Genomic DNA, 13,506 nt, shown 5'->3' with positions numbered 1-13,506 from the left:
TCTTGGAGAAAAACTTCGGACAGTGAGCGTTTTCTTGGGACACAAACAGGTCTACCTGCGCTCTGCCGAATGTCTCCCACAGCAGTAGGACCGTCTGCGGGTGCAGAGACCATTCTCCTGCTGGAACATTGTTTCTGGACAGTCTGTCTGGTCTCAGATTCAGGTGACCAGGCACATGTGCTGCTCTCAGTGAGCGCAGATTGTGCTGAGCCCAGACCAGGAGGTGTTCTGTCAGCCTGTAAAGGTTTCGGGACCTGACGCCACCCTGGCGAGTTGTGTAGGCCACCACTGACATGTTGTCCGAGCGGACCAAGACATGGTGACCCTTTATTCGGGGACAAAAGCGCCTCAGCGCGTTGTCGACTGCCAACATTTCCAGACAGTTTATGTGTAGGAGCTTCTCCCGTTCTGACCACTGGCCAAAGAACGGTCTGCCCTCGAGCAGCGCTCCCCATCCCGAGGTGGAGGCGTCCGTGGACATCACCTGCACACTCGAGGAAGTCCCCAGGTTTACACCTGACTGATACCAGTCGATCGCTCTCCAAGGTTTCAGAGCTGAGACGCATTTCTGATCGACCTTGAGGCGAAACAGACCAGAGGCCCATGCCCGAGGAGGTACTCGCGCTTTTAGCCAAAACTGCAGAGGGCGCATGCGAAGCAGAACCAACTGGAGTACTGATGATGCTGAGGCCATGAGACCCCGCATATTCTGAAACCTTCTGAGCGGGACTATAGTGCCGCAGCGGAAGGATTTCATGGTGCGCTGAATGTTCAGTCTGCGCTCTGGCGAGAGTCGCGCTATCCTAGACAGCGAGTCCAGTTCTGTGCCCAGAACAGAAATTTTCTGACTGGGAGACAGCGAACTTTTCGCCCAATTGACTTTGAGACCCAGATTCTCGAGATGTTCGAGTTATATGGTCCTTTGTTCTATGAGCTCTGAGTGTGATCGAGCTAGAACCAGCCAATCGTCCAAGTAGTTCAAAACTCGCATGCCCTGAAGTTTGAGGGGTGTGAGAGCCGCGTCCATGCACATTGTAAATGTACGGGGTGCTAGGGACAGGCCGAACGGTAGGACTGTGTATTGATATGCCTGGCCCTTGAAGGCGAATCTCAAGAATCGCCTGTGACGTCACGCTATTTGTATTTGGAAATACGCATCCTTCAGATCTATTGACATAAACCAGTCCCCTTGGCAAATCTGCGCGAGGATTTTCCTGGTTGTGAGCATTCTGAACTGGCGTTTCACAAGCACTTTGTTCAGCTGCCTTGGATCTAGAATGGGTCTGTGACCCCCGTCTTTTTTCGGTACCAGAAAATATCTGCTGTACAAACCCCCTTCGCTCTGAGCTTGAGATAAAGGTTCTATGGCCCCTTTGCTCAATAGTTTCGCTATCTCGGCTCGAAGTAGATGAGCTACTTCGTTTTGTACCGTAGTTTCGACGCGCGCTGTGTAGAGGCGGGGATGTCGAGTGAACTGTAGCGAATAGCTTCTTTTATAGTGTTCAGCACCCATTCTGACACCACTGGAAGCTTTGCCCACGCATTTACATGAAAAGCTAGGGGTAGAATGAAATCTGGGCTCTGGCCGCGACATAGTGGCGACCGGAGAGCATTGTTGTGCTGTAACAAACGCTGTGTTTGCAACGCTGGCCGCACTCGACTCTCTTATGACAGTTTGCTCAGAGAGAGCGAGCGGAGCAAACCCTGTGGGGCTTAGCATGTCCGTGAGTGAATGTGGGCGCGGGACAGCGGGCACATTTACTGCACTGAAAAACACCGTCGTCCTGAGCTGACTATGTGTGTTGGTTTCGTTTCACAGAAACCGTGGGACATGCAGTGTGTAGTGTTTGTGGGCACTGTGTTGTGGGCACATTCACTACATTTAATGCACAATCGACATGAGTCGATTTTATTTGTGCAAGCCCTGCGCTGTGGTGGGCTGTGCTTGTGTGTAGGAATGAACACTGGGCCGTGGGCATCTTTATTACACACATGACACCATCGGCCGTGGCCGGAATACCAGAAATAACACTCTTTGGGCCCTATTTTAACGATCTGAAACGCAAGTATCAAACGCGAAGCGCAAGTAACTTTGTGGGCGGGTCTTGGGCGCTGTTGCTATTTTACCGGCGGGATAAATGACTCTTGCGCCCGACGCAAGTTTAAAAGGGGTTGGTCTGAAATAGCTTCATTATTCATAGGTGTGGTTTGGACGTAACGGGAAATAAACCAATCAGAGCGTCATCCAACATACCCTTTAAGAGCAGGTGCGCATGTTGCATGGCGGATTTACTAGGCGCGCCAGGAGCGGTTCACAGCCGAGGAGACCGACGTTCTTGTCAGGGCAGTGAAAGACAGAGAAGTGACGTTGTATGGGGATGTGAGATTTTTTTTTTCCCCCTGGTTCTTGACGGACAAACTAATTTGTCAGATGTCCTTATATAAGCTACATATGTGTCTTGCCACTATTGGGCAGGTCTGATCCGTCATTACTAAAATTAGCCTGAAAAATTTGGGTAAATGTGTAATCTAGATTTAGGCCTACATTTTTTTTATATCTTCATGGACACCACAATGATTTCCCTCATGTGTTAATATTTTTCCTTGTTATAATGTATGATTTGCAAAAATAAAAACTGCTGCATGTGTTGATGAGAGAATCAAAGTGTATGCGATGTGTATATTAAAATAGCATTATGAACAACGCGCAACGCGCCACTGACTTTAGACTAGGTTTTTTTCTGGTCAGTGGCGGAATTGTTTTCTGGAACTGCAAAATAGCACTAGGGCATGTTTGCGCCGAAACACGCCTCCTTTTCGCCGACCCGCCCAGGGAGCGCAAGTTAATTTCCTAGTTTACCGACGTGCGTCTGTGGAGGGAAAAGTCCGCTTTGTGCGGGTGCAAAATAGGAATGATACATGCGTCAGTGTACAAAGTCATTTGCGCCGGGTGCAAGATAGGGCCCTTTATGTGATTTATCTGGATTGCTGTAAGAACAGCGTTTGTGTGCAGGGAAGCGGGCCGTGGTACCGGCTTGTTTACTGCAAAATACACTGGAACAGTCGCATTTTTTGGAACTGAACGAGCGAGAAGTTTTGGTGGAAGTCTGGCCGCAGCGGGACTGAAACACTGTCGTTTCCTGCGGGCTAGGAAGATTTTTTTTTTAGTGTTGAGTCGGATTTGTTTGCAGGCGTGCGTGTTATATAACAGGCGCATTGCTGCAATATTGACATTTCCAGACGCTCAAACTCGGAGGAGCTTAGAAATGTTTGAGTTATACTCGAGTCTCTGGCGCGGGTGTCGTAGTGTTAGAGTGAGTCACGCGGGGCGCGCCGGCGTGGGCTCATATGTTTGAGACACTCATAAATACTCGAGCCTCGCCATAAGAACGGGAGGACGCGTTCGTTTTCTGTACGGAAAAAAGCTGGCCGCGTGCTCGTAGAGGAGAGACGCACAAATTTTATCTGCTGCCCGAGCCGGGATTCAAACACGGGTCTCTGGCGCGAAAGCTATGGGTTTCACCACTGAGCCACAGGAGGAAAACAACATAAGCTTAAATCAGCACGAGCAGATAAGAGAGCGTCATGACAGTTTTGCGTCGGCGTTTGCTGCAGGCGGGCATGTCATATCACAGGCTCACTGCTGCAACATTGACATTTCCAGCCGCTCGAACTCAGAGGAGCTGAGAAATGTTCGGAAAATGGGGGTTGGTCTAGCCTCGGCGGGACTAAACCATTCTCTTTCCCCTTTTTCGCCGGTGAGTAACGCATGCGCATGGGGCGCGGGGGCGGGGTAGCTTTCTTGTAACGTAAAGAAAGCTAGCCGCGGCTGTGCTCTTCTACAGATGTAGCTACCTCGTCGTCATCAATGACGGAAGCGGCGAAAGACGGCGGCCGCTGTCCGTCGGTGAGAGACTCAAGTGAAGCTGGAGAAGCTGGCGGGCGAACCGGCAAGCTTTCACGGGCTGTAGAAGGTTCAGGGACCCGCTGAGTACGGCGCTTTTTACGGCGCGGCACTGTAGCGGGTGGACGTGCAGTCTCAGAGAAATATGCCAGGCGAGTCCTCGGAGTCACCATAGGCAATAGCTTGCAGTGATGGCAGCCGCCGTGAGCGAGCGCGAGAACTGCATGATCCTTACCCAGGCAGGAAACGCAGATGATATGGCGGTCCCCGTCGCTGGGTGGGGCTCGGCACGAGCCACAGGAAAAAGGCATCTTTAAAAAGACGCTTGCTCTTTTAGATTTTAGAGAGAGAGAGAGAGAGAGAGAGAGAGAGAGAGAGAGAGAGAGAGAGAGAGAGAGAGAGAGAGAGAGAGAGAGAGAGGATAAAGGATATACACGCCGGAAAGCGTTAGCAGGAGCGGTGACTGAAAGTGGCGAGATGTAGGCCAGCGGCTTCAGGTACAAAGGCTCGTCCCGCAGAAGGCTTTTAATCAGAAGGCGCGGCGGCTTCACTCAGGATCCAGCGATGCGTGAGCTTCGCTGAAGAGATGAAAAATCATATTATATCAGCCCATCGAGCTGTATTTATAGGCCCATGCCACGCCCATTTCGGCGGGACATGACGTACTGGGCACGAAGCGCCCCCATTGGATCTAACGTCACGAGGGTCAGCAGGTCAGCCAATAGGCATGCGAGCCGTCTTACCTGCATGCTGCCGCAACGTGTTTTACATTAATTCAAAATTAAGGATAATTTTTGGCTTCAATATCTCGTGGAAAAGAGGTTTTCCCCTAGCGTAAGATATTACGCAGTACGAGAGAACCTCTCGTAAGAGAACAGCTTGTTCGCACGTCATACATACGCTATTTCAACGTCATTGCACAATCCGATCAAGTGTTTACATGTCCTCTCGATCGTATTAGAAAAGGAATAAACCACCGCTCTCAATTCGATCGAAAATGTATTCGGATCGAGCTCAATCGGATCGATTATGGTGTTTAAATGAAGGCTTTTTTTTCAGTCCGATCGAGCCGTCAATCCGATTACTAATGGATTATCTGGTTGCATGTAAACGTAGCCCATGCCTGTTATGTATATATTGAAATATGGAAAATGTGTTTAAAAATCATATCACCGTTATTGAAAAAAAAAACGCAATATATATTGAGTTATTGTCCAGCCCTATAGGCTAACTAATGTTAATAAATACAACCTTTGATTTTAATAACGTATTAGTAAATGTTGAAATTAATATTAACCAAGATTAATAAATGCTGAAGAAGTATTGTTCATGTTAACTAAGGTATAGTTCCCTTTCAAGGCGGTCACTTCGACATTTACGTCGATGACGTAGTATGGGAACTCCTCCCCTTCTTCACTTCTGCTGAAATCTTATGGGCTAACGCCAGCTGGAGACAGCTGGCCAATTGACGCAAAATATGCAAATACTGACACGCCTGCTGGCAGTATAAAATGCATACGCACGTCAATTGCATCAGAATCCTTTTCTTCACGCTCAAATCGACGTGTGCTTCGAATTGGAAGATATTCTACAAATCTCGCCATCGTTGAAAATTGCATCTGAAGATACCTCACTGTCTTTGGCATCCGATGGCATCCATCTGTAACTTGTGCTCGGGGCCTATCGTGGCGCCCGACACCCATTTGTTCTGCGTTGCCTGCATGGGCCTGGCCCACGCCGAGACGGCCCTGTCGGACGACCTCGTGTGCGCCCACTGCGCGGACATGCCAGTGCGCGCCCTTAAGGCCAGGAGAGAAACGGCTCGAGCAGCTGCAGGGATTGGGCCCACTGCCGCCAGCGAGCCGCTGGTGGGCCCACCCACCCCCAGGGAAAGGGAGCTCGACGCCGTCAGCTTCTCGGACGCTAGCTTCCGCCCACCCCGCGACGTCGCGGATTTCATCTCCTTTGGAGCTAGCGAGGAAGAGGACGCCATGTCACTCTCAGCGTCGGAGAAGGACTGGGGATCCCAGCAGGCCGCACCTCCCGAGCAAGGGAGCCCTGACCTCCAGGAGGAGCTCTTTAGGGTCCTTACTAAGGCCGTCGCCGAGTTGGACCTTTCGTGGGACGCACCGGATGAGCCAGCTAAGAGCAAGTTGGACACGTGGTTCCTTCAGTCGAGCCGCCGCCAGGCCGCGTCGAAGAGGGGAACCCCGTTTTTCCCGGACGTCCACGAACACGTGGTTAAGGCGTGGGCTGCGCCCCAGTCGGCGCGCACCCACTCTGCCACTCAGTCCTTGTTCGCACATGTAGATGAGGCGGTAGCCCACGGTTACGTGCGCATGCCCCCCGTCGAGGAGACCGTCGCCACTCACCTGTGCCCATCGACGTCTGCACTGGGCGCGGACCGCAGCCTGCCGTCCAAGCCCTGCAGGTTCACGGCCCACCAAGCGGATAAGGCGTACGGAGCGGCGGGAGAGGCAGTATCAGCTCTCCACGCCATGGCCATTCTACAGGTGTTCCAGGCGAAGTTGCTTAAGTCCCTGGATGGCGTTGCCTCTGTTGACGCTGACGTCATCCGGGATCTCCGCTCAGCTACGGACCTTGCACTGATGGCCACTAAACGCTCAGCGCAAGCCATCGGTCGCTCCATGGGGTTTCTGGTCGTCCTCCACAGGCACCTGTGGCTGACACTCTCCGATGTCAAGGATTCCGACCCGAAAACCCTGCTTAATGCTCCCATCACCCCAGCCGGTCTCTTTGGGAACGCGGTGGAGGCTGTCACGGAGCGTTTCTCGGAGACCCAGAAACGCGCTAAAGCTATGAGCCACGTGATCCCGCGTCGAGCGCCCCCAGCTCGTCAGCGTTCGCGCTCGTCATCGGCTAGCCGGGGCCAGCCCCAGAGCTCGGTGAGACAATCGGCTGCGCCGCGCACCGAGCCGGATGCTCGCGCTTCCCGGGGCAGACAGTGGCAGGGACCCGGGAGAAAGAGCCAGGGCCAGAGAAGGAGCCCGCGCCGAGGGAAGGTCAGCGCGCCCCCCTCCGCGTCAAAGCCTTCTTCCTGACGGAGCGGCCAAGAGGAAGAGAGAGCGCGAAGGAGGACCGGACTCCAAGCGCCGTGTTCTTATGCATCGTGTCCCTCATGTTCAGTCGAGCGACGACGGCAAACGTGTGAATGTTGTTTGTTCAAACAAAAAATTAATAAAAGCATGTATCCCTTCACAAAAAGAGCTTTTTCTTCCTCTTACACCTCACATTGTGTCACCCGCCCTTTCACGAGACAGCGCAGGGTCACACTCTATGACTATAATGGCATCTCTTGGGCACGAGATCGCCAGCACTACACTCAGCCCACTGCGAGCCGCACTCCCACCAGGGCTATCAGCCTCGCGGGAGTGCGGCTCCAGTCTAAACACTGCACTGGGGGCGGCTATGACCGCAGTTCGAGCTCGCACTCTGAGTCATTTTCTAGGTGCGTGGGAATCAATTCCAGGCATTTCACCGTGGGTGTTGGGCTTAATTCGTCACGGGTATTCGCTTCAGTTCAGACGCAGACCACCCCGTTTCAACGGCGTGATCCCGTCATTAACTTTGCCCCAAAACGTTCCCGTTCTGAGACAGGAAGTTCTCAGTCTGCTCGAGAAAGGAGCGATAGAACCGGCTCCCCCGATCGAGAGGGAGAGCGGTTTCTACAGCCGCTACTTTGTGGTACCCAAGAGAGGGGGGGGTCTCCGTCCGATCCTGGACCTGAGACCCATAAACCGAGCACTTTACAAGCGCGCGTTCAAAATGACAACTTTGAAGCAGATTCTGGCGCAAGTTCGTCCCGGGGATTGGTTCGCTTCAGTGGATTTAAAGGACGCGTACTTTCATACGGCGCAGCTTAATGATTCCAATCCGGGTCTGCACCCTATGCAATTTGGATTTCGATCTCTTCACTCGACTGAAATGGCTGTTTTTGTTTTTGTCGAGAAGGTGAAGTTTTATTTAGATAAAAACAGTTATGTTGCTGCTGTTTTTGTTGATTTTAAGCGTGCGTTTGATACTGTGAATCACTTTAAGCTCTTGTCTAGACTGTTAACATTTGGCTTTAGTAATCAGACAGTTAAATGGATACAGTCTTATTTGTCGGATAGAAAACAATGTGTACAAATAAAAAATTGTAAGTCACCCTATCTTCAATATACACAGGGTGTTCCACAGGGATCAATTTTAGGACCTCTGCTATTTTCACTGTATGTGAATAATTTGCCTAATGTGTGCAAAAATGTCGACACGATTATGTATGCTGATGATACGGTAATTTTTACACATGCCAAAAGTGCTGATGATGCATCCCATCAGCTTTCATTTGCTTTAAATGATTTGCAAAAATGGCTGATTGATTCATGCTTGTGTCTTAATGTTAAAAAGACCGTATCAATGTTTTTTAGTAAACCTAAAACAACTGTGGCCACAGCAAAAGTTTGCTTGGGTGGACAAGAATTAATTAATGTTGAGGAATTTAGGTATCTGGGAGTTCTGATAGACTCAAAATTATCTTTTAAAAAACACATCAAAAAAGTTGTGAAAACTGTAAATGTTAATTTACGGAACTTTAAACAGATTCGTACATCATTAACGGATACAGCAGCGATCACGTTCTTGCACTCTATGATACTGGCTCATATTGAGTACTGTATCACAAGTTGGTCTTATACGAGTCATGCTGCTATTGGGCCAATTGAAGTATGCTACAAAAGAGCATTGAAAATATTAGATAAGAAACCTTCGTCATATCATCATTGTAATATTCTAGATAAATATAAGTTTTTAAATTTTGCGAATTTCAAATTATTTAAATCAGCCTGTCTAATCTATAAGGTTATACATGGTCTGGCGCCTCCACCATTGAGTGATTTTATTAAACAAAAGTCTATCAGTGCTGTCGGGTCTCGAGTGACAAGAGCCACTATGAGAGGTGACTGTGACTTGGCGTTTAGGCGGACCGCCTTTTCACAGAACGCTCTATCATATCAGGGGGTGAGCTCCTGGAATAGTATTCCTCAATCAGTGAGGGAAAGCACAAGTTTTCCTATTTTTAGGAGTCGTTTAAAAGTATGGTTGAGGGACACACAAATATGTGAGCATGTTTAGTAATCATAAGTTTATATATCAGATGTAAAATAGAGTTAGTGTTTTATAAATATAAAGGGGATAGAATTATTAGTGTGATATGGGTTGTGTAATAGGAGTTAGTATAGCATGGGTTGTGTAAAAAGGGTCTGTGTAATATGGCTTGTCCTAATATGTTGTGATCACTGTTACTGTCCTTGCTTCTCTGTATATAGCCTGTGCATAGTGTGTCTGTATGTATTTATGTGTAACATCTACCTGCTTAGGGGTCTGCAGATGGAAATTAGCCTATGGCTATAATCTGGCATATTTACATTTGTGAAAAATGTTCATTAATATGTATTGTCCCTTTTGTCTTTTTTCTACAAATAAATAATAATAATAATAATATCCAGATAGCAGCGCGTCACAGGCGCTTTCTGAGGTTCGCGTTCGAGGGCACAGCTTATCAGTACTCAGTACTCCCGTTCGGACTGGCTCTGGCTCCCCGCACCTTTTCGAAGTGTGTGGACGCGGCGCTTTCTCCCCTCAGGTCGAGCGGAATGCGCATCCTAAATTATCTGGACGATTGGTTGATTCTAGCCCACTCGCGAGAGGTGCTAATCGGTCATGTGGAAATACTACTTCGTCACCTGGACTCGCTGGGGATGCGTGTAAACGAACAGAAAAGCGTGTTCACACCGAGTCAGACCACAACATTTCTGGGAGTGTGCTTGAACTCTATAACGATGCGAGCCCATCTCTCTCAAGAGTGCATAAGGTCTCTGACTTTGTCTCTGGACCGTTTCAGACCGGGCAGGTCTGTGCCACTAAAGGAATTTCAGAGGCTGTTAGGTCTGTTGGCGGCAGCCTCCCCAGTGTGTCATCTGGGGCTGTTGCATATGCGCCCTCTTCAAATCTGGTTGAAGCTCCGAGTCCCTCGGGGGGCGTGGTCGTTCGGACTCAGGCGCATCACGGTCACCCGCAGCTGCATTCGCACTTTGGTACCGTGGAAAAACCCAGCGTTATTCAGTTCAGGGGTTCCGATGGGCACCGTGGCGCATCGCACCGCAGTCTTGACGGATGCATCAACCTCAGGCTGGGGAGCAGTGTGCATGGGCGCGACTGCCTCAGGCTTATGGACGGAGTCGCAGCGAACGTGGCATATAAACCGCTTGGAATTGATGGCGGTTTCCTTAGCCCTCGAAGCCTTCCGGTCACAGTTAGAGCGTCAGCATGTACTGATTAGGACCGACAACACGTCGGTGGTCTCATACATAAATCGCCAGGGAGGCGTGCGCTCCAGACTCCTATTCGAGCAGGCGGCGAGTCTCCTGCTGTGGGCAGACCGGCACTTTCTATCCGTGAGAGCGGCGCATATTCCCGGTGTTTTGAATCGCGGGGCGGATATGCTCTCGAGGAATGGGATTCCTCATGGAGAGTGGAGGCTTCACCCGGGATCGGTGCAGATGATCTGGGATCGGTTCGGGAGGGCGGAGGTCGATCTGTTCGCCTCGAGCGAGAACGCGCACTGCCAGGCGTTCTTCTCGCTGTCTCGTTCCCCCTTGGGACGGACGAACGACGCCTTGACTTCGCGCTGGCCGAGAGCCAGACTTTACGCCTTTCCTCCGGTGAAGATTCTGCCCACAGTGTTATGCAAAATCAGGGAGGAGAAAGCGTCTGTGATTCTCGTAGCCCCGAACTGGCCGAATCAGCCCTGGTTCGCGGACATGATGGAATTACTGGTGGACTCCCCGTGGGAAATTCCGCTCAGGAGAGACCTGTTATCGCAGGCGAACGGCACGGTATGGCACCCCAACCCCGGGCTGTGGAACCTTCATGTATGGCCGCTGCGGGGACTCTGAATGAGCGGGACGCTCTGCACTCTCGAGCGATGAGCACTATCGCTGAGGCGCGCGCCCCATCCACTAGGCGTTTATACAGATTGAAATGGGAAGTTTTCTCTAAATGGTGCCAGGATATCAGTATTGACCCGGGTAATTGCGCCGTGTCGGATATTCTACGCTTCCTTCAGTACAGGAAGGATAATGGGAGTTTACCGTCCACTCTGAAGGTGTATGTGGCTGCTATTTCTGCATTTCGCCTCCCGATCGAAGGACAGTCGATCGGTAAACATGCATCGGTGATCAGTTTTCTCAGGGGAGCTAGGAGATTATGTCCGTCACGGCCGCCTTCTGTGCCGCCGTGGGATTTAGCCCTAGTGTTGAGGGCTCTGTCTCTTCCACCGTTTGAGCCACTGGCTTCGATTGCGGTCAAGGAGCTTTCCCTGAAAACTGCTTTGCTTCTCGCTCTTGCTTCAGCGAAACGTGTGGGGGACCTGCAAGCTTTCTCGGTTCACGAGGACTGCATTCGTTTTGGACCAGGAGACTGTAATGTCACTCTTCGGCCAAGACAGGGGTACGTTCCGAAGTCACTCAATACTCCGTTCAAAGCGCAGGTTGTTTTACTGCCTGCATTGTCTTCTGAGTTATCAGTCTCGCGTGATATCGATGCTCAGAGCGCTGTTTGCCCAGTCAGGGCTTTACGGATGTATATGACTCGCTCAGCCGCTTTTCGTCAATCGGATCAGCTATTTGTATGCTTTGGCGGTTGCAACAAGGGACGTGGAGTTTCGAAACAGAGGCTTGCTCACTGGATTGTGGATGCTATTGCCTTGGCTTATGATTGCCAGGGGGTGGTCTGTCCCCTCAACATTAAGGCTCATTCGACGAGGGCGGTCGCCTCTTCGTGGGCCTGGTCCAGAGGTATGTCTATAAGGGACTTGTGTCTTGCTGCTGGCTGGTCTTCTCAGAATACGTTCGCCAGATTTTATAAGTTGGATGTACCTTCTGTTGCGTCTCAAGTGCTTTCGGTGAGCTGAGCCTTCAGGTTGTGCATGAATGCTTGATTTATGTGTTGTGCTTATGCAACTGTCGCCGCTTTGCTGCTGACTTGTATTATACTTGCTATTACTCTGTGTTGTTCTGCCCTGAATGATTCAGTGCAAGACTTCCCTCTATTCATTTGCTTGGGATATGCAAATTTTGATGAGGTTTAGACAGCGCGCTATTGGCTCGCTTCGCCCTATCAGGAGCTCGTATTTCTAGTAGCGCAGCTATTGGATGAGGGTTCTGTCATTCTCGAGTGGGTGGGTTCTCTGCTCCACGGCGGGATTTGACACAGTTCCCATACTACGTCATCGACGTAAATGTCGAAGTGACCGCCTTGAAAGGGAACGTCTCCGGTTACTTTCGTAACCTCGGTTCCCTGAAAGGCAGGGAACGAGACATTTACGTCGAACGCCGTGTCGCTTGTTCATTCGAGCGTTCAGTCGTATTCTGATGCAATTGACGTGCGTATGCATTTTATACTGCCAGCAGGCGTGTCAGTATTTGCATATTTTGCGTCAATTGGCCAGCTGTCTCCAGCTGGCGTTAGCCCATAAGATTTCAGCAGAAGTGAAGAAGGGGAGGAGTTCCCATACTACGTCATCGACGTAAATGTCTCGTTCCCTGCCTTTCAGGGAACCGAGGTTACGAAAGTAACCGGAGACGTTAACCAATGTTTACAGACCTTATTGTAAAGTGTTACCAATATGCTACTGATGCAGTGAGATCCAAGCAGACAAGCAATGATTATGTCAGAGATCAAATTTGAATCAGGAATTGCACATTTTATTAAAATGTAAAATTATAGAGACCAACAAAGGAATCAAGCAGATATTAAAACTGTAATAGCAAATATGTTTAGAAAAATAAATCTATATTAATATCTAAAATCCAACAGATGAAGATTGTGAAGATCAGAAAGAAGGACCCAAAAGAAGAATAAAAGGAGAGGAAAGAGAAGAAGAAGCAGAGTCTTCTGAAACTAAACATTTTATATGCTGTGCTTATGTAACAGGAAAGAATTAGGGAAAGTACCAGACATATTTTGATACCAAAAGTCACATCCGGCAGGTGGAGTGCCCTTAAGCTCCACCAGAGGGCACTCTTCCAGACTCCTGGGCTTTTCCATTATTAACTTCTTTTTCCAGTATCCTATCCATTGTCTGTTCTCATGATTGCGTGACTTGTCTGCCTATTTAAGACCTGTGTTTTCATTCTCACTTTGTATAGTCTTGTTTTGTGTTACACTGCTATTCTGAGTGCCTGTATCCTGGTTTCCCTCGTCTTGTCCTATTCTTCTGCTCGTTGTTCTGGATATACTTGTTTGCCTGTATTGGTGGACTCGAACGTAACATTTATAATTAATAACATCATCACAATGGAGTGTGAACAATATGAAATGTGAACAATTAAAACAAATATTTTAAAAGCAGCATTATGATGTAGAGTTCATCAGTCTCCCTTGTCCCTTCTGGAAATATGCTATTTCTTAGCCTGGTTCTGGCCCTAATGCTGCGCAAATTCCTTCCTGAAGGGAGAGTGGATCAATTTTCGGTGTGGGCAAGGTCCCTCATAATACATAATGTCATAATACATAATGCCCTCCTTCATCTGGTGATGTAA

This window comes from Rhinichthys klamathensis, unplaced genomic scaffold, assembly GCF_029890125.1.
Source record: "Rhinichthys klamathensis goyatoka isolate OS25496 unplaced genomic scaffold, OSU_Roscu_1.1 h1tg000937l_1, whole genome shotgun sequence".
Lineage (NCBI taxonomy): Eukaryota > Metazoa > Chordata > Actinopteri > Cypriniformes > Leuciscidae > Rhinichthys > Rhinichthys klamathensis.
Note: the sequence above shows the minus strand (reverse complement) of the source record.